The sequence below is a fragment of the Anomalospiza imberbis genome, chromosome 39 (genome assembly GCF_031753505.1).
Source record: "Anomalospiza imberbis isolate Cuckoo-Finch-1a 21T00152 chromosome 39, ASM3175350v1, whole genome shotgun sequence".
In the NCBI taxonomy this organism is placed as follows: Eukaryota; Metazoa; Chordata; class Aves; order Passeriformes; family Viduidae; genus Anomalospiza; species Anomalospiza imberbis.
The window spans coordinates 769,838-789,597 of NC_089719.1; the positions used below are offsets into that span (position 1 = coordinate 769,838).

The 19,760-nt window shown below is 51.2% G+C and overlaps 2 protein-coding genes and 1 long non-coding RNA gene across 3 annotated transcripts in view; 1 reads left to right on the top strand and 2 right to left on the bottom strand.

Annotated features, from left to right (window-relative positions):
• The window catches only part of LOC137464210 (zinc finger protein 850-like), a 711,331-nt gene that overhangs the window by 612,118 nt on the left and 79,453 nt on the right, over positions 1-19,760 (bottom strand). The gene's annotated exons all lie outside the window — the stretch shown is intronic.
• LOC137464215 (zinc finger protein 3-like) overlaps positions 1-19,760 on the top strand; it is a 170,964-nt gene that overhangs the window by 34,223 nt on the left and 116,981 nt on the right. The gene's annotated exons all lie outside the window — the stretch shown is intronic.
• Positions 10,062-11,218, bottom strand: LOC137464218 (uncharacterized). The gene is made up of 3 exons (XR_010994082.1): positions 10,980-11,218; positions 10,516-10,633; positions 10,062-10,138 (listed from the first exon to the last, which is right to left on the bottom strand). It is a non-coding gene; the product is annotated as an uncharacterized lncRNA (long non-coding RNA).

Consider the following 19,760-nt stretch of genomic DNA (forward strand, 5'->3'; position numbering starts at 1 on the left):
CGGTGACCTCTGGAAAGAAAGAAAGAATGAAGGAAAGGAAGTGTTGTCTCTTCACCCTGGCTGGATGCCAGGCACCCACCAAAGCTGCTCTCTCACTCCCCTCCAGAGATGGCCAGGAGAGAGAAAACAGAAGGAAGGCTTCAGGGGTTGAGTTAAGGACTGGGGCAGATCACTCAGCAAATGCCATCAGGGGCAAAACATTTTCGAAATCAGAGATATTAGTGGAATTTATTGCTATCCAGATCAGGGCAGGATAGTGAGAAGTACAATAAAGCTTTAAAAACCCCTTCTGCCCATCCCTCCCTCCTTCCCAGCTCTACCTCCTCCCCCAGTGGGTGCAGGGAGACAGGGAATGGGGGTTCTGGTCAGGTCATCACCTCTTGTTTCTCCTGCTGCTCGGGGAGAGGAGTCGTTCCTCTGCTGTGCTGGGGTCCCTCCCTGAGACACTTCTCCATGAACACTTCTCCAAGGTGAGTTCATCTCAGGGACAGCAGTTCTTCACAAACTGCTGCAGCGTGGCTCGCTCTTCCATGGGCTCACAGGTCCTAGCAGGACACTGCTCCAGCGTGGGCTCCTCTCTCCAGGGGTTTGCAGGTCCCTGCCCAGTCCCTGCTCCAGCACAGGTTTCTCGTGGGGTCACAGCTCCGCTCAGGCATCCCCCTGCTCCAGCACGGGCTCCTCCAGGCGCTGCAGGTGCATCTCTGCTCTCCGTGCCCTCCATGGGCTGCAGGGGCCCAGCTGCCTCACCAGGGACTGCACCAGGGAATCTCAGGGCAATCAGCTCCAGCACCTGGAGCAGCTCCTGCCCCTCCTGCCCTGCCCTGGGGTGTGCAGAGCTGTTCCTCTCTGTTATAAACGCCAATCACTTGTTTCAAAAATTTAGAGAAGTTTTAAAAATAAAATAGTTATAAAAATAATACGAGTGTAGTAATAAAGGCTACACAATTAGAGTTAGGACAATTAATGAGACAATAACAGCAAAGAGTTACAGCCTGGGCTGGGTACCCCTCTCTGGACAAAAGTGAGCCAGGAAAAGGGGACCCCGTTAAAAGAAAATTTACTCCTTAAGAAGGGTAATCTGTTGCATATACAAAACACTTTATGAATATGCATATATTTTATTTAAAACAAGAAATCCATCTGGTACGTGTCAAAAATTTTCTATAATCCCCAGGCGCCTTCCAGTCTAAGTCCAGCTTGAAAAAGTTCGTTTCTGTTGATAAGGAAAACCATAAACTCCTCTCCTCTGGGAAATTTATGGGTTTCTGTAATTGTTATCTCTGTGCAAAGATTTTTTTTTTTATTATTATCTTCTCCTTTTCTTGAGCTAATTAAAAGAATACACACATAATTTATATTTTAACTACTAAAGCTTACAAAACTACATTTACTATATTATTAAAATGTTAATACAACATAACTTTCCAACCTAGCATAATACATATAGTAAATATCTGCGTAGAGCCATATAATATGCATTTTTCTCACTCTCACATGTTCTCACCCTGCTCTTCCCTGCTCACAGTTACAATAAAACGATCAATCATTTTCTTTTTCTTAAATCTCTTATCCCAAAGGTGTTACCACCATTTCTAACTGGCCCAGCCTTGGCTGGTGGCCGGTCCATCCTGGAGTGGGCTGGAATTGACTCTGTGGGACATGGAGGAGCAGCTGCTCTCACAGAAGGTGCTCCTAGAGCCCCTCCCTTACCAAAACCTGGCCATGCAAACCTCGTATAAGTATGGTAGGGTTTTTATTACCATTATTATTTCAATGATCTCTATTTTTGCTATTAATGGTACAGTTGTTATTACTAGTATTTTTAGTCTTTTTGACTCTATATTAATAGTGGCTATAGTAGAAACAGGTTCTTCATTGCAAGTAGAAGTTAGAATTTTGTCAGCCTCTTGCCCTGCCCTGTTCTGTGTCATTGCTGCGTGTGAAGCCGCTGCTGCCAGGGCTCCCCATTTCCCTGGTTTGGGAAATTCCATGGCATTGCTCCCATGTCAGAAAGAGAGGGCTCATTCCATTCAAATGGATTGCCTGAGCTCTTCTAGTCCCAGTGCTGGAAGCTTGTTTTCTAACATTGTTGACTTTCTCAGCTTCTGTTAACATTTGTGATTTTATCACAAAATGTTCTCGGATGTGATTTTCCAAGATTCTCTAATCAGCTTTCAGTTTGCTCTTGGATTTCTTAATGGTGTGTCCGAACCGAAGGCAGCATTTTGGGTGGGAAGGCTTCAGTCGGAGCTGGGATTGCCTCAGCAGCAGCTGGTTTTGCACATGTCAGCAGAGCTGACAGAGATTCCGGGAGCTGAATATTCTGCCTCGTTCGGAAGCCGCAGTGCCCGGCTCGGGGGAGCTGCGCTGGGAGCTGCAGGTTGTGCCGGGGCCGGGCAATGGCCGGAGCCCCCGGCAAGGGCCGGCGATGGACACCGACCCTTTGCTGGGCAGGGGCTCGGGGCCCTGCGGCGCCGGGCGGTCGGTGCCCGGTCACGGCGGGACTGCGGGAGCCGGGAGCAGCGAGAGAGCCCGGGCGGAACATCAGCACCGGGGCGGGCACGGCCTGGGAGGGGGCACAGCCCGGGGGTCCCGCGGAGCCTCCCTGCTCCAGAGCCGCAGCTGCGACAGCGGGGCCGCTGCCGGGATCTTTGGGGCAGGGAGAGCCGCAGGCGGGCGTTCCAAGTGCCTCCTTCGGGGCAGGATTTTGTCCCGGTGCGGGGGAATTCCCGCGGGCTGGGGCCGCTGCCGAGCGCCGCCGCCTTTCCCGGGAGCCCCCGGGCAGAGCTCTCTGCTCGGGGCTGTGAAAAACACGCTCACTCTCCTGTGAAAATGTAAACATTTTAATACAGGACGATAGGAGACAAGGACCATAGAGCAAAGGTTGTTACGGCCGGGTGCATCTTGGCACTGATCCAGGAGCACACTTATCTCTGGAGATGCCCATTAAATACCTTTTCCCTCCCATCAGCCTGTTGCATATTCATAGACCCTTATGCATAGTAAACTTTTTTCCCAAACTAGTTTACATATTCCAAGAACTGTTTAGAGTGGCTCCCCCTCCTCGGTTCCACCCTTTGAGAGCATGTGTATTCCTTGGTTGTGGTTTTAGTCCTTTTTTATCATCATCTTCAGTTTTGGCCCCAGCCCTCGCTGCCTTCAGACGGTGAGTGCTGATCGTTGGCAGATCCGTACAGGTGTCCTCATCCTGTGTTCATTGCCATCCAAGCAGGCACTTTAACACAAGCATACTTGTTAGAAACATTCCCGGTACGAAAAGTGATTTCAGCATTTAATGTAATAAAAAAAGAAAGGCCTAAAGCATGGAGGCCCGCGGGCTGAGCAGGAGCGCTCCCCTCAAGGATGCTGCAGCGCCGGCGCTGGGTCTTCTGAGCAGCGACGTCCCCGACGTTCCAGGTGGAGCAGCACAGGTTCCGTGGGTCAGAAGCCCCCTTTTTATCCTGTTTTTTGTCCCTTTGGATCGGTTTCTTTTTGGATCCCTCATTTGCATGAAGGTTTAAGGCGCTCGATTGGCCCGTGGCAGTTCAGTCCAGGCTGGCTCCTTTCCCTTGGGGGGCTGCACTTTACTTAGGTGTAATACGGTACGTGGAGTACCGTATTTCTTCTAACTACCCTTCAAACCCCTTTTACCATAACCAAACCAACAGTACACGCTCAACAGCGATCAACTATTTTACAATAGTTTCTAACCTAGTTTAACAATTCCCCCTCTAACGATTTGATCCGTCTTCTGGCCTGCATCAACCTTTTAAAGTCCAATTTCTAATTTTCTCAGTTTCTCATACTGTTCAAGCATATCTCTGGCATTCTGATCACTCTGTTCTTTTATTAGCATCACTTTTTTGCCATTTTTCCCTTCTACATTACCTTGCAGCATGATGCTGCCTTGGCCAATGCTGGGTACTATCAGGACTAGACATGGAATTGCACATGGTAGAAATATTACACTTACTAGTGCACGCACTACAAAGAAGACCAATTTCTTCCACCATTTACCGTTCCAGGTGAACAAGTAATCCTACCAGTCGGGGTCTCCAAAAAGGGGGTCCATTTTTGCGTTCCAGCATAGGTTAGTTTCCTAATATTTTGAGTAATGTTTTTAATTACATGACTGTGGTCATCGATCTCTAGGCAGCATTTTGAAATGTTAAACTTCCCGCAGATCCCTCCTTCCTCTGCGAGGAGGTAGTCCACTGCCAATTGAATTTGGTAAATTACTGATCATGTTTGTGGTTGCTGCTGGCTCAAGAGATCAATGGTCAGAGTTGTTTGATTGGACATTATTTCAAGTACTGCTTGTAAACGGATGATTCGATTGAGCATGTATACTGGGCTTCTGTACCCCCAGGATCCACCTTGGGCCCAGGTAGCTGGCCCATAAGTATCGATAATCTTTTGTGGGGTCCAACTTTCATTGTTCCAATTTTGGGTTCTGCCAAGTAAACTCCTTTTCTTTCTGGCCAGATCATCATATACTGGGACTCCCAAGTTTGATTTCACATCCTTAAGCAGTAACAAAAAGGATGGTTTTACTGCTCCAATTGTGCAACTCCCGGTCCACCCTCCCAGTAACTTCACATATGCCGTGTTACCACAGATCAAAAGAAAAACTTTTAGGTGCATCCCAGAAATTAGAATCTTGATTTGCTCTATGTTTCCAATATTTGGATAGGGTTTCTATTGCCCAGAATGGGTTAATATAATCTCCTAAGCATTCAAACAGTTTTTCACTGTATACACATCTACTTTCAGTTTTTTCTATTGACCAATATGAATGGGGGGTTTCTGGGATCCACCTGGGGTGTGTGTGTCATTTGCTGCTAGATATCTTTCACATGGTGTTTCTCCTGCTTCTATAGTATACATTTTCCCGTTTCTTGATAAACACTCTTCCCCTATTATTGTGGATTTTAGCTTCCACTCTCCTTCCCTTCTTTTGGGAACTACCATACTTTTTTTTCATGTAATCCATTTAAAAATGTTTAGGGGACCCAAACTGATACCATCCCATGGACAAATTTTAAGTGTGTCCCCTTGCACACCCAACAATCAGTCAAATTCAATTGTTTTGTAATCTTTTCCACCATATCGATAAAAAGATTCTTACCATTTATTTGTCCCTCTCTCTCCCTTTGTCCTTTCAATTGCACTTCTTTCTCCTTGAATGTATCCTCTAAGTTGGTTTTACTTTCTTGTTCAAAACATACCCATCTTTCTTTCATGGGGCACTCTCCTGAGATCCTCTGACTTGGGTTTGCAATAGTTTTAGCCAGCCAATATATTTCATTATCCTCTTTACAGGCTGTTAACTGGGAGTGGTCGATACATTTGGGATTCATGTTGGTGTGCACTCTGATGAATGCACTTACTGTATCTCCTCTACACAAGGGATAGTAACTCTTCTCACAAGTGTTTCCTCCACTTCCTCCGAAGTGGATGAGTAGCAGCATTGCTACCAGTGGGAGTCTGGTACGGGCTGGCCTCCTCACCTCTCGATCCACAGGGCTTTTCTCAGTGCCCTGAGAGTCTTTCCCAGAGGTAGTTCCTGATCCAGTCTTGCCTCCCACCTCTGGTTTTCCCTCCTTCTGGAGACATTCTGCCATGACCCTTATCTTACCAATTCCCTTCCCTCAATTTGGTCCCAATGAGGGTTGCAAGGGGAGTGCTCTATGGAGCAGTACTGGAAACTGAGATGTTATTCTGACTGTCAATTCTTAGCGAAACAAAACTTAAATTTATCCTATAGCTATAACAAACATTAGCGAACTTTAAGGATATACAGATAACAATGTAGAGGTTTCCTGTGGGGGGGTTGTGTTCAGGGTTGCACTTCTTTTGGTGCTTTCCTCAGGACCAGTTTCAAGTCTTTATCGTCTCTGCTGGCTATAGTCCATTCGCTTGCCTCAGCTGGGGGTTGTACTGGACCCTTCACTCGACTTGCATGAGTCCAGCCCCGCTCCTTTGTTCTCACTGTGGTGTTTGCTGCAAGCAGTGCCTGGAAGGGGCCTTCAAAGCGAGCAGTTAGTGGAGGGTTTTTCCATGATTTAATCAACACCCAGTCTCCTGGGTTAGTACCATGTATTTTACAGTCCAGTGGGGAAGTTTGGGGAAGGTAGCCCTTTTTCTTTAGTTCTTCCAGGGTTGTTGTTACTGTTTCTATATATTTTTGCATGGCCATCCCCCCCTCTTGATGTTCCCCAGTACTGTATGGGGTAAGCAAGAAAGGCAGCCCAAACAACATTTCACAAGGAGAGACCCCTAGATCTGTTCTGGGTCTCGTTCTTATTTGTCATAGGGCTAGTGGTAAACATTTGACCCAATTCCATTGGGTTTCTAAGACCAATTTTGTTAAAATATTCTTTAAGGTTTGATTTACCCTCTCGACCCTCGCAGAACTCTGAGGGTGCCAAGGGGTGTGTAACTCCCACTTCATTCCCAGGACCCCGAGGACTTGTTGCAGAACACTGGATGTAGAGTGGGGGCCACGGTCTGAATCAATAAAATTTACTAGCCCGTATCTTGGAATAATTTCTTCTAAGAGAACTTTTGTCACAGTTTGGGCTGTCTCCCTTCTCGTGGGGAATGCCTCAAACCAGTGGGTTAGATGGTGAATCTCCTCTGGGGAGAAGAGGATGTTCCTAATAGGATGCAGCTCTTCCCAGGTGTGTGTATTGGGACCCAGGAACTGATCTATTTGCTGTGCGGTGCCAGTTGGATCTTCTATTAAACCAACTAGCTCTTTCTTATATATTCTTGCTTCAGAAGCTGTCAGGGGTACATTTATAACACCTATTCCTCCTACCCCACACCTAGTGGAACTCCCCTCAGGGAAGCAGCCTGTCAGGATTTACCTCTGGCCTTACACCACTTTTTGATCTGGTATTACAGTAAAGGCCAGCATCTGAAGGCTTATTTGACTGGCTCACTAATTCTTTTTTATCATGTTGGGAGGGCTCAGTTGTTAGGTTGGAGGATATATCCAGAGGTTTTTTCTCAGGGAAAGGTGTTGTATTCTGACTTACAAGTGAAGCAAGTTGTATGTTAGTGGGGGTAGGAGGCAACGGGGAAAAAGCACCAAGGGGTGGATATATATGGGGGAGTGGGGTTGTTGGAGGGGGTAAAAATGGCATGGAGATTCCCTGAGGAGATAGAGAAGGGGCAGGGATCATTGGAGGGGGTAAAGGTAGGTTTTTAGAAGCAGGAGGCTGGGTGTGAAGTGGGGGGGTGGCTTGATAGTGTGAAAAAAGCCAATCCCTTGGGGTTTTTTTTAGTTTTAAAAGTTTATTAGTAATAAAGTTGTTATAAAAATAGCAATAAATTTAGAGTAATAAAAATTTGGACAATGAGGATTAGGACAATTACAAGACAATAAAAAGTAAAGAATTATGGATGTCCGGTTGTTTCTGGGCACTAAGCTGCCAAAAACATGCCTTGTGAACAAAGGAATTACCCTTAACAGCAACAGCCTGTTGCATATTCATATATCTCATACATGATGCATAAATTCCTTGCAAATTAAGAATTTTTCTGGTTGGTGTGAACTTCTTCCCCTTAATCCTAGTGGTTCCATAAAGATAGAGAGAAGGTGGAAGAATGTTTGTCTTTTCTGATAAGGAGGCAGTAACTCTTTATGTGTCTTGTCGCTCTTATTTCTGTGCGAAGTTTCTTGATTATCTTATCCCTTTTCTTGAGCTAGTAAAAATATCTGACATTGCAGAGTTTCTATTTTAACATTGTGTTATAACCTAGAACTACATTTAACACACTACTTAAGAGAATTAATACAGCAAAACTTTCTATCACTGCACATATAATATTTGTTTTAATATTTGTGACAAAAGCCAATCATAAAATATGCATTTTTCACACCTTGCCCTCACTGCCCTTTTGTCACACACACAAACACACACACACACACACACACACACAGACAGTTCTCGGTTAATTTCTGATTTGATTGCCTGGATTTAGTTTGGTTTTGTTGTTGCTTTGTTTTCTTGGTGTGCCTGAAGTGTCCAGTCAGGAGCAGAGTGACTCTTGCCAAGGAACTTTGTGGTGCTGTTGCTTAATATTAAATCTGGTTTTTGCTGATCCCTTGCTGGGGATTTTTTCAGCGCTCTCAAGTCCTCGTTGGTAACAGGGTGAAGGAGCCCTGGCCCAGGCTCTGGCCCTGGGGGACACGGGGACGCTGCCGGGGGGTCCCTGTCCCCCTGTCCCACCCCCCACAGCCCCAGTCCCCGTCCCCGTGTCAGGCTCTGGGGTCGATCTCGTGGAACATCCTCTGGGGGAGGCTGCGGCGCCGGGGGCAGGGGGACCCGGGGGGACAGGGGACCCCTCTGTGCACGAGCAGCGTTGGACTTCTCTGGGGGAACTGTGAGGGGGGGCTGGGGTGGAGTGACCTCCCCAGTGACCTCACACAGCCCCGGTGATGTCACACAGCCCCTGTGATGTCACACAGCTGCCCTGTGATGTCACAGCCTGCTCTTTGAGGTCCCAGTCTGCTCTGTGATGTCACAAAATCTGCCCTGAGATGTCACAGCCCAGCCTGTGATGTCACAGCCAGCTCTATGATGGCACAGCTCTACCTTTGTGATGTTATGCAGCCTCGCTGTGATGTCACAGCCTGCTCTGTGGTTTTGCAGTCAGCTCTGTGATGTCACAACCCACTCTCCATTGTCTCAGCCTTCTCTGTGACATCACACAGCTGCTCTGTGATGTCACAGAGCCCTTTCCTATGATGGCAGAGTCTTCTCTGCAGCCTCACAGCCCATTCTGTGATGTCACACAACCAGCCTGTAATGTCACAGCCGACTTTGTGACATCACAACCTCCTCTGTGATGTCACAGCCTGCTCTGTGGTGTCACAGCCTGCTCTGTGATGGCAGAACTCACTTAGCATGTCACACAGCACCTCTGTGGGCTCACAGACCCACCCTGTGATGTCACAACACCTTCAGTGAAGGAACACAGCCACCCTATAACGTCACAGCACACTCTTTGACCTCACAGCTTGCTCTGCTCTGTGATGTCATACAGGCATGCTCTGATGTCACAGCCTGCTCTGTGATGTCACATAATAAACCTGGGATGTCACAGCCAACTATATGATGTCACAACCTGGTCTGTGACAAAATCACAGAATCACAGAATTGCTGGGTTGGAAGAGACCTTTTAGGTCATCAAGTCCAACCCATGCCCTAACACCACCTCAGCTAAACCATGGCACTGAGTGCCACATCCAGTCTTTTTTTAAACTCATCCCATGGTGGTGACTCCACCACCTCCCTGGACAGACAGTTCCAGTACTTCATCACCCTTTCCATTAAAAACTTTATTCTTAATATCCAACCTAAATTTCCCTTGGTGCAGCTTAAGACACTGTCCTCTGGTCCCGTCAGTTGCTGTGAGGAGAGAGACCGACCCCCACCTGACTGCAACCACCTTTCAGGGAGTGTAGAGAGTGATAAGGTCACCTCTGAGTCTTCTCCAGGATAAACAACTCCAGCTCCCTCAGTCATTCCTCACAGGACTTGTGTTCCAGACCCCTTGTAATAGATAAGAGAAATCTCTTTGTTCATCATTAAACAGGAACTCAGGCAAAGGAAGAGGTTTTTTGTGAATAACAGGAAACCCGAGGATATGCTGACGCCTTAAGTTGATTGTACAACTAGGGTCGGGAGGTGTGTAACCATCTATGGAAAGATTGTTACAGGGTCATAAACCCTCAGTGAGGAAGAGGAGGAGAGCCTTCATCCAGACGACCACCAGAGAGCAGGCGGCGACCCCCTAGCAACTGGAGGCGCACGTGCAGAGTACTCCCGGAAAAGCCACAAACGCGGAAGAAGGGGGAGAATAAAGGACCGTGGGAAAAGGGAAGCGGTGTGAGCCTTGGCGGAGCACTGACTCCCCGGCTGCACCCAGCGCTGTTTCCTTGTCATTGCTTACTGTAATCAATAAAATTCCTTTTATCAATCCCTAAAGGATCAGACAAATTATTTACTTTAACTTAGAACACCCGTTCCCTGCTCTTGCTGCTGCCACATCTTCAAAGCCTCTCCCTCGGGCTCTTCCTCCCGTGCAGAGCAGCTCTCCTGGACAGGGACGGCAGATGGCACAGCTGGGAAGCAAAGGGAGCACTGAGTCAGTATGGGGACGTTTTCCTTGGCAGCAGCTGCACTTCCATCAGGGAAGGGAAGATCTCAGAGCCTCCCCAGGAGGGTTAGAAAGAAAAAGCAGCCGAGCGGGCCAGGGTGTGGTGAGCACAGCCGCGGCGGGACTGTCCCGCAGCCCCGGCAGCCCGGCACAGCCGGCACAGCTCCCGGGCCCTGCCGGCACAGCTGCCTTGCCCAAGGACAGCCCCTGTGCCGGCCGGGGCAGCTGCGCTGAGCAGCCCCAGCACGGGCAGGGCCCGCTGCTGCCCCGCCGGGCAGTGCCCACGGCCACAGCCCACGCCACCCTCAGCCCCACCCTGCCTCCCCGGCCCTGGGGCCTCACCCGGGCTCTCTCCAGCGTGGCAGCAGCAGGTCCCCGTTCCCTGCTCTTGCTGCTGGCCTTCAGCTTCTCCCTGCTGGCTCCCGTCAGTCTCCGGCTGTCCTCAAGGTCTCCACTGCAGCTGTGGCAAAAGCGGAGGCTCTGCAACTGGTTCCAAGGCCTGGCAGAGCTGCAGTCCCGGAGCCCTCTGTGCTCCCTGCCGGCCCCCTCCATCCCCTCAGCCCCGCCATGCTCTCGGCAAACCCCCAGCCCCCTTCAATTTCTTCAGCCCCTCACAGTCCTCTCAGCCCCTCAGTCTCTTCTGACCCATCCCGTCCCCCTAGACCCGCCACCCCTCAGCCTGTGCCACTTCCCTGTCACCTCAGTGCCACCATCGCCCTCGGCTGCCCCACAGCCCTCAGCCCCAGCAGCACCTCAGGGTCACCGTCCCTTCAGCGTCACCGCCCCCTCAGCCCCCTCAGTCTCACCGTCCTTCAGCAGCTCCTCAGGGGACACTGCCTGGGGCCACCGGCAGCTCCCACCGCTCCAGGGACACCCGGGGCTGGAACTGCTGCTCCGCCCGGCCCGGCCGCCAGCTCGGACCCAGCACAGGGAGAGGGGACACAGGGGGCACGGGGGGAAAAGCAAGAGGTGAGGGAGGAAGCAGAGCAGGAGAAGAGGTTAAAAAGAGGTCTACACCTATACAGATGTAAAAAAGGGGCCTACACCTATATGCATGTATAAATGTAACTACGGACATCTACAACTATAACTGCACATCTAAAAATGTAAATATATACACCTAAAACTAAAAATAAATTAACTAGACAAATCTCTGTCTATGTAGATAGATAAATGTAACTACATAAATCTATAAAGACAACTACATATATCAATAAATATAACTATACACATCTAAAAATATAACTGGAGACAGAGGAATTCTACCTGCCCAGTGGTCACAGGCTCTCCCTCTGTCTCTTCCTGGCGCACAGGGCAGCCCTCCTGGACACGTTGATCACATGGGATCTGGGAAGCAAAGGGAACACTGAGACAATTCTGGCCCTTGTTCAAGCGCCCCTTGAGCACCAATTGTCCTTCTATCAGGGACATTAAGAGATGGCCTGAAAGGCAGACTCTCACTTGGCAATTTGAAGCCTGCTCTATAAAGAACAGGGATCCTTCCAAGTTTTCAAAACGGAAGTGTGTAAAGTATTTAAGTATTCTAATAAAGTCTCAGCACCCACAGTGCAAATGGCACCCACGAGAGCTTGAAACACAGACAGTCCCAGTGACAGAGAGACTACAGTCCTCACCGAAATGGCTGAAGGCTGCTGGGGGCTGAGGTATGAACCAGACTGGGACACCCAGCTTGGTGGCACAACTCCCACAAAGTCAGGTTTATTCCCTGCTCTCTTGCCACAGCAGAGGACTCAGTGCCCAAGCCTCTGGCGAAGCGTGGAAGGCAGAGCTCGGGCAGGTTGTGCATGTGCCTTTGAACTAAAGGCACCAGGAAGTACCAACCCTGCAGACAAGAACTCAACTCTTCTCGTCTCCCTTCCTGCCAGAGGCAGGCTCAGAGCAGCCGTCTCACACCTCTCTAAACCAACGGGGGCTCTGTCCTTACCAGGCTCCTCGGGCTCTGGGGAACTGTTCTCGCAGCTCTCGGTGCCAGATGAAGTTTCCTCTGCTGCAGCCCGGTTCACAGGCTCCCCTCCTGAAGACTCAGGGGCAACATTCATATTGCCCTTGAAAGAACAATAGAAAAAAAAGAAAACTAAAGATCATTCAGTATTTTGCTGGAATCGCATCAAGGATACGGTTACTCTCCTTCTCCATGTAACAGCGTTCAAAAGCTTTCAGCCCAGCCTCTTCCATTCCCCTCCAATGGGTTACCTGAGCAGAGGGAGACCTTTCAGGCAGGGATCTCCTGATCTCCCGGATCATTTGCTCGACGGCAAAGCCAAGATCCACTGGTGGCAATTGCTCTTCGCCAGGTGCATTCCAGGCTGAGCCGGAGGCCGTCGATGCTGCACAACCTGCACTGCCAGGTGGAGCGCTGGGGGCTGAAGTGCCTGAGGTGGCTGCAAGAATCCAAAGACATTGGTCACACTCCACAATGTGGCTCTGGGACACAGATCTCTGTTGCTGCCTTGGATCAACCATCACAGGAAGCAGGCAGGAAAACCAGGCAGAGAATCTTTTGCCTTTCTAGGTGCCCCTTCTAAATAAGCTTGAGAATTTTGGGCCGAGAAGGACAGAGCCTTGTGGAAAAATACTTCAAACAGTCACTTTTCATGACCTTTTGGGGAAAAGCAAGGCTACAACTCTTTTCCTACCTCGCGGGTCGTAGGCTGGGGGCTGCTGCTCCCTGTGGAGCTGCTGGAAGCTGCAGGGCTGGATCCTGAGCACCTCCCGGTCGATGGGAGGCAGCTGCCCCCCGTAGAGCTGCTGGAAGCAGCTGCGAGGCCCCTCCCGCCCGAGCGGCAGCAGCGGCTCCCCGTAGAAACCGAAGAAGCCGCAGGGCGGGATCCGTAGCAGCTCCCGCTGGGCGGGCGGCGGCCGCTCCCCATAGAGCTCCTGGAAGCGGCTCGGCCCCTCCCGCCGGGCCGGCACCGGCCGGTCCCTGTGCAGCAGGTGGAAGCCGCAGGGCGGGCGCCGGGCGAGCAGCGGCCGCTGCCCGGGGGGCGGCTGGAAGCGGCCAGGCCGGGGGCTGCGCAGCTCCCGCCCGTCCGGCAGCGTCCGCTCCCTGTGCAGCAGCAGGAAGCCGCTGGGCGGGCGCCCGGGCGGCAGCGGCGGCCGCTCCCTGGAGAGCGGCTGGAAGCGACTGCGCCCGTCCCGCCCGTGCGGCAGCGGCCGCGCCCCGGGGAGCTGCTGGGAGCCGCGGGGCGGGCGCCTGCGGCCCTCCCGCCCCGCCGCCGGCCGCTGCCTGTTGGCCGCGCTCCGGCGCCTGATGCGGAGCAGGAGGTCGGGGCGGTCGCGGCGAAAGCAGGGGTTGCCGTAGTGGAACCAAGCCCCGGCATCGCCCGGCGCAGCTGAGCCAACCCGGCCCGGCACCCTGCGGAAGCCGTAGCGGTAGAGCTGGCGCACGAAGCTGCGGAACTGCGTGGCCCTGAAGGTGTGCGGGGCCGGGCCCTGGGCGTCGCCCGGGCTGAGCAGCTCCCGCTCGAAGAGGGAGCGGTGGATGAGCAGCCCCCGGGCCCGGCTGTCCCAGCGCACGGAGCGGACGCGGGGGCTGTTCGCCAGGCGCCACAGCTTGGCGGGGAAGGCGCTGGCTCTGAGCCCGGCGGGCAGCGGCAGCTCCGCCATGGCGCCGCTCGCCGGCTGTCGCCACAACGGCCCCGGCGCAACGGCCGCGTGGGGATACCATAGGGACAGAGCCAACGCGGGGATTTGGAGCCTGGGGGTGCTGGCACCAAAGTCCTGCTCTTGAGAGGGGTGCAGGGACACAGGGGCTGTCAGAGGACAATGAGAGACAGGGGACATGAGGCCATAATGGGCCAAGCAAGATCCTGCCCAGCATGGCAGCAAAGACATTTCCTCCCCGTGGCCTTGGCACTCCAGGGCACCCCAAAAAGGGCCGAGGAGTCCTGTGTGTAACCAGGAGGGATGACTGACATCACTGTGGGTCCCAGCATTCCCCAGTCCCTTGCTGGCCGTTCAGTGCACACTGGGGCCGCTGGGCATGTGTGGAACATGGGGATGGGGTGCACAAAATTAAAGGGGGACCCCAAAGTGGAAGGAGTGGAAGCCAAAATCGCTGGGTGGAGACCCCCAAAACGGAGGTGTGAAATCCCAAAATGGAGGGAGGAACCCACAAAATTGGGGCAACGCCCCAAAAACCCACATGAAGCTGTTCTCTCCCTTCATTGTTTACCAGCAAGAGTTCCATCTGAAACATGGGGTTAGAAGTAGAAGATATTAATCATAGAAATTAGAAGGTATTGAATATTGAATATAGGCATATAAAATAATGGATATTGCTTAGGGCCACATCCTTAGGTTACGTGAGAATATACCGTATCCTGGCCTATGGGAAAGGAAGAGACTACGTGCAGAGCAGCAAGGAGAGACCTGATAAGGAGAAGGAATGTATATGGAAAACAGGATACAGGGTGTAAAGACAACTGAAAAATGAGGCCCCTTATGTTCTGGAAACAGATGGATCCTGGCCCCTGGCTTGGACCGTGGCCAAGGAATCAATGGGCATGTGCAAAGCATTGGGGTCGAAAAGTCAGCCTGAAGAAGACCATTCTTTACTTCATCCCTTTTACGACCCCCGAAGCCTGGGACGACCACCAGAGACAGCTGCGCAGGCGCAGAGGACCGACAAGCTGATTAGCATACAGAGCGGAGAGGGAGGGGAGCCAGGAAATGACCCATGGGGAAACTTAATGCATATGTAACACTCCAGGGGATAAAAGCACACGTGTGTAAGCAAGGGGTATGCAAGTATTTGGGAAATGTCCCACATGCGTCCGGCCGAATAAACATACCTACTTTAAAACTCACTCTGTCTCTGAGTTTTAGGGTCTGGCTCCGCGTGTCACATCTACCAACTCTAATTTCAGCAAATAATTCCAAGTGTTTTAGCTGAAACTCATTCCGAGCAAACTTTGTAGAAGTGATCACAGAATCACAGAATGTTCTGTGTTGGAAGGGATCCACCGAGTCCAATTCTGAAGGGAATGGCTTGCTGGCGGGGTCAGCACCAAAGACACCCACCCCAGCTTAAGGAAGAAGTGTCATTGACTGTAGGGCAAAGCAGCACAGAAGTACAAAAGGATAAGCTAAGCAATGCACCTGATTATTACTAGAAAAGATTGCCTGTAGGGATTCAGAAAGATACATCACCAGTTACCCTAATACTTGACCATTGTCCCGACACACACGTCAGCTGGGGATGCCCTGTCACACCAAGGGATTGGAGAAGCACTCCCAGTAACTGGGAATTCCTATGTGGTTCGCCCACCCTCAGGCGAGGCCGCCAACTTTGCCGCGAGAGGGCCCAGATTTTATACTGTTGAATAAACAAGCTACCACAACTTCTAGTGCGGGAACATCTGGTTTCATCCTCCTCTTGTCCAGGGCTCAGGGAGGAGCTAAGGGAGTTTGCTTTGAGCCTACACCTTCAAACAAAGCCAGATAGAGATGTGATAAATGAATATGATTTGTGCCAATAATTGTAACTATATCGATATTTTAGAAAATATTTGTTAAAAAGTAATAGGGGAAAGTGATATGTAATTAGCATCACAAAACAGCTGTTTGCAGATGTTCATAAGATCCAGGATGGAGTATTGAGATATTTTCGCACAAAAGGCCTTGGGAAGGACAAAGCTGGGAAAAACTCCAAGAGTGGAATTGACATTGAGACGAATGAAAGTCCAGGCATCTTCTTCTTAGGCAAGATTGGCCTTGAAGACAATTAAGCTGCCCATATGGCCCTGGGCGCAAGGCTGGTGCCCCCCAGGACATGGGTGCCACCCACGGTGGGGCACAAGGGGAAGGCTGAGGAAGCAGAGCGCAGAGACTGTGTGGGGGAAATAACAACAATTTATTTATTTTTCTAAAAAGAAGGAGTTGAAGAGCCTTGCTAGTTCTACTGCTGGGGTGGGGAGAGTTTGAGGCCTTTCTCTTTAGGGACCGCCGGGGCCACCCAGGCAAGCAGTGCCTGCCTTGGGTGGGACCAGAGGGTCTGAGGCTGGTGCTTTGGACAGATGGATCAGAGGGACCTGCCTCATCCTGGGGCTGGTCCTGCTCTGGGGACACCGGCACAACTGGGGGATGGCTTTGACCCCTGCTGGGGGTGGCCTCCGTTGTGGCAGCTTCCTCTTCTTCCTCTGTGGGGACTTGAGGGCTGCTGGGTAGAGTCCAAGAGCTGGGTCTGGGGCTGTTAGGGCTGGAGGAGTTGGGGTTGTTTGGGCTGGAGAAGCTGGGGGAACTGTGGCTGTTGGGTCTGGAGAGGCTGGGGGAGCTGGAGAAGATGGAACTGGAGCTGCTGGAGCAGCTGCTGGCTGCTGGGCTGTCATCCTCATCTGCGGCAGCGTGGGAGTGCAGCAGACTCTGGGCCCCTGAGCTGCAGTGTCTCACAATGATGTCGATGGTGCCCTGGACCAGTGGCACTGTGTGTTCCTCCAGGAAGCCCTGCAGACTCTGGATCATGTCCTCCTGGTCTGCCCCACGCACACAGAGAACATACAGGATGGCACTCTGTGCTCCTTGCCATCCACCACTGCTCCCTTTGGATGGCCTCCATCCTCTGGTTCAGCCAAGTCCGCACAGAGTCCAGAAGTTCCCGTCGTCGACAGAAAAGTCCTGCCCAGACCTTGGGCAGGACACCGCCGACAGCTCTGGCTGGTGTCTCCTGAGGAGAAGAGGGATGGGCCGGCACAGGGCCATGGGGGCTGATCTCGTCCTGGCCGCCGGGAGCTCGCTCTGATGAGCTCGTGGCTGCTGGCAGCTGCTCAGGGGCTGTGATGACAATCTCTAGAGAGTCACCGGCATCATCCGAAAACCTGACAGTCTCTATTGCTCCTCTGCACAGTGAGCATGATGGATTTGTCTGTGCCCACCGCAGGATGCAGCTCTGGCAGAACTGGTGGCCACAGGGCAGAGTAGAAGCCACATCATCCCAGGTGTCCTGGCAGATGGCACAGTTGCCATCTGTCTCTGTGGCCATATTTGGCTGCTGCAGCACGTTGGGGAGGGCTGAGGATCAGGAGCTGCTCTCTGTTGCCGGTGTCACACCCTGCAGGAGAGGGGAGGAAGGAGAAGGACACCCTCCCACCTCCCTAAAGCCCTGCCTTTTTCTCCCTGTGCTTCCTGTCTTTCTCCTTATCTTCTGCTTGGAATTTTCAGAGGATTTATTCTTATTTTCTCTTGATCAGTGCTAAAATGCATGTTTCTCTTCCAAGTTTCAGTTTGTTTAGTGATCCTGTCGAGCCTTTTCTCAGAAGCCTTTTTAATGAAATTGAGAGTCAATTTCAGCAATTTTGGTGATTCCCTGTGTGATTTACACAAGTCTCCTGTTAATTAGGGCACCACTTAGGAAGGTACAAAGAGAAAAAGGATGTTTCTGTATGTCAGTTCAGTAGTGGAATATTCATGGATAGAGAGAGTGATTAGCTGAATTTTACACGTACTCCTAACCTGAAAGTGCAACAGCTAACTTGGGGAGCAATTAGAGCCAGATCTCTTCTTCTACCAGCCGGAATTCAAATGTAAAGGAAATACAGCAGGGTGAGAATGTTAGTGCTCAGCTCCTAAAGTGCCTTGTTAAGGTGTTGTTAGAGTAATGGAGATAAAAATCTGGGTTCCCATTCCTAATTGTCAGTTTCATTGACTCTGAAAACAGCAGAGATGTGCACATCACACTTATCAATCCATTTGGGGGTGTTTTAGGTTTGTAATGTAATAGCTTTTTAGATCTCTAGACAATGCTTCCAGGAGTCTAAATGACTGAATGACTTTCTCCTTTTCTCCTCAGTCTTTGCATTCCTGTGCACCAGAGATCTTCAGTGAATGAGTTCCACTCTACTCCAAGCTGAATCTCTCAGCTGTGTTTACAGTGGTTGTCTGTGGGTCTCTTCTGCACCGCGCAATTTTAAAATCTTCATTCCTTTCAATCTCTGTTTTCCCGCTCTCTGTGTTATCACACTTGTTCAGCAAGTTTTCTTTCCAAGAATACTAATCACAATATCCCAAAGGAATAAAAAATGGTTGGCCAGAATTGGGATTTCACCTCCAACACTGCCTGTTGTGACAGACAGGAGGAGATTGTTGGCTGGAAACATTTCATGTGTGGGGAGGAAGGGGCTGGACCAGCCTTGCCCTGCCCTGGAACCCCAATCCCCCCAGAGCCTCTATCCCAGCCCAGCAGTGTCTGCCAGTCCCTGGCACAGCACAGGCAATGCTCCACAGCCACCTCTGGAGCCCCCAGCCCAGCTCCTGAGTGACCAAATGACCCCAAGTCCCACCTGGGGGAAGGGCCCAGGAACACCAAGGGGTATTTAAGGCTGAGCACAAGACAAGCACACATCTTGACCCCACCTCCTCTTGGAATTTCTATCTGAACACTGCTGGAATCCAGGAGTTGGTAGCTCTGTGTGTGCTTCTCTGTATATTTTTTGTCTTTCTCACTTTCTGTGTCTCTTTCTTCTATTTCAGTCCTCGTGCAAATGTTGATTAACTTAAAATTGAATGAGCTAATAGTCTGTGAAGTTGAATGGGCCAAGGTAATGCTTTGGGAAGTGTTTTTGTTGATTGAATGTCACGCTAATCCTTTTACCAAAGTTTCTCTGGTTTTCTAAAATTCCCAGTAAAGGCTGTTTTGTTGTTTTGAGCTCATGAGAATCTCTTGTTGGTATTTCTCCAGTGCATCCAACTCAGAGGACACAAACAATTGTAATTCCTCTTAAATGTCTCCTTGAGAGAGTTGTTAGGGGGATGGGAGTCAGGGCTTGTGTGTCCTGCTTGGCACAGCCCAGGCAGGGCTTTCACAGCCACATTCCACACTCCATTTCCCAGATGGAGCCGCTGGTGCCTCTGAGTTCTGCTGCCCCAGCCCCAGGGACGCTCTCCTTGTCTGCCCATTCCCCCACGGTCTCTGGGCAGGGATGGCCTCAGTGGGGGCTGCTGACATCCTCAGCAACTTGGAGCGCCCTGGAGCCACCTCCGGCCATGGACGGCGGCCAGCGGCCGGGAATGCCCCGGGGTGAGGAGGGAGGACACCAGCAGAGCATCCCCACGAGGCAACGATGAAGACAGTGCCGGGATCAGGCAGAAGGAGCATGGACCCCCACCGGAGCATCCTCCAAAGGTAAGGTGTTTTCCAAAGTAAAATTGGCAAAAAATCTTATTAAATTCTGTGGCTGATCTTTGCTGTCCCCACGAGTCGCTCGCCACCCACACGAATCATAAAGTTCCCCCTCAAATGTGGGACTGGGAGCACACAGACCCTTCCCCATAGTCTAGGGACCCCCAGAAGACCCCTCCCTATGGACTGGCCACCCCAGAAATGGGGCTAGGACCTCCAGAGAAACCTCCCCATTACCCTAAAACCCCCCAGAATGGTGCTGGTACCCCCAGAGACCCATCCCCATGGGACTGGAACCACCACAGACCCATCTCCATGAACCTACAACCCCCAGAAATGGGACAGGGACCCCCAGAGACCCCTCCCTATGGGCCTGGGATCCCCAGAATGGGGCTGGGACTCCCCCCATGTGAGCCACGCCCACTCCCCGCCTTGCCCCTCCGCCAGCGTC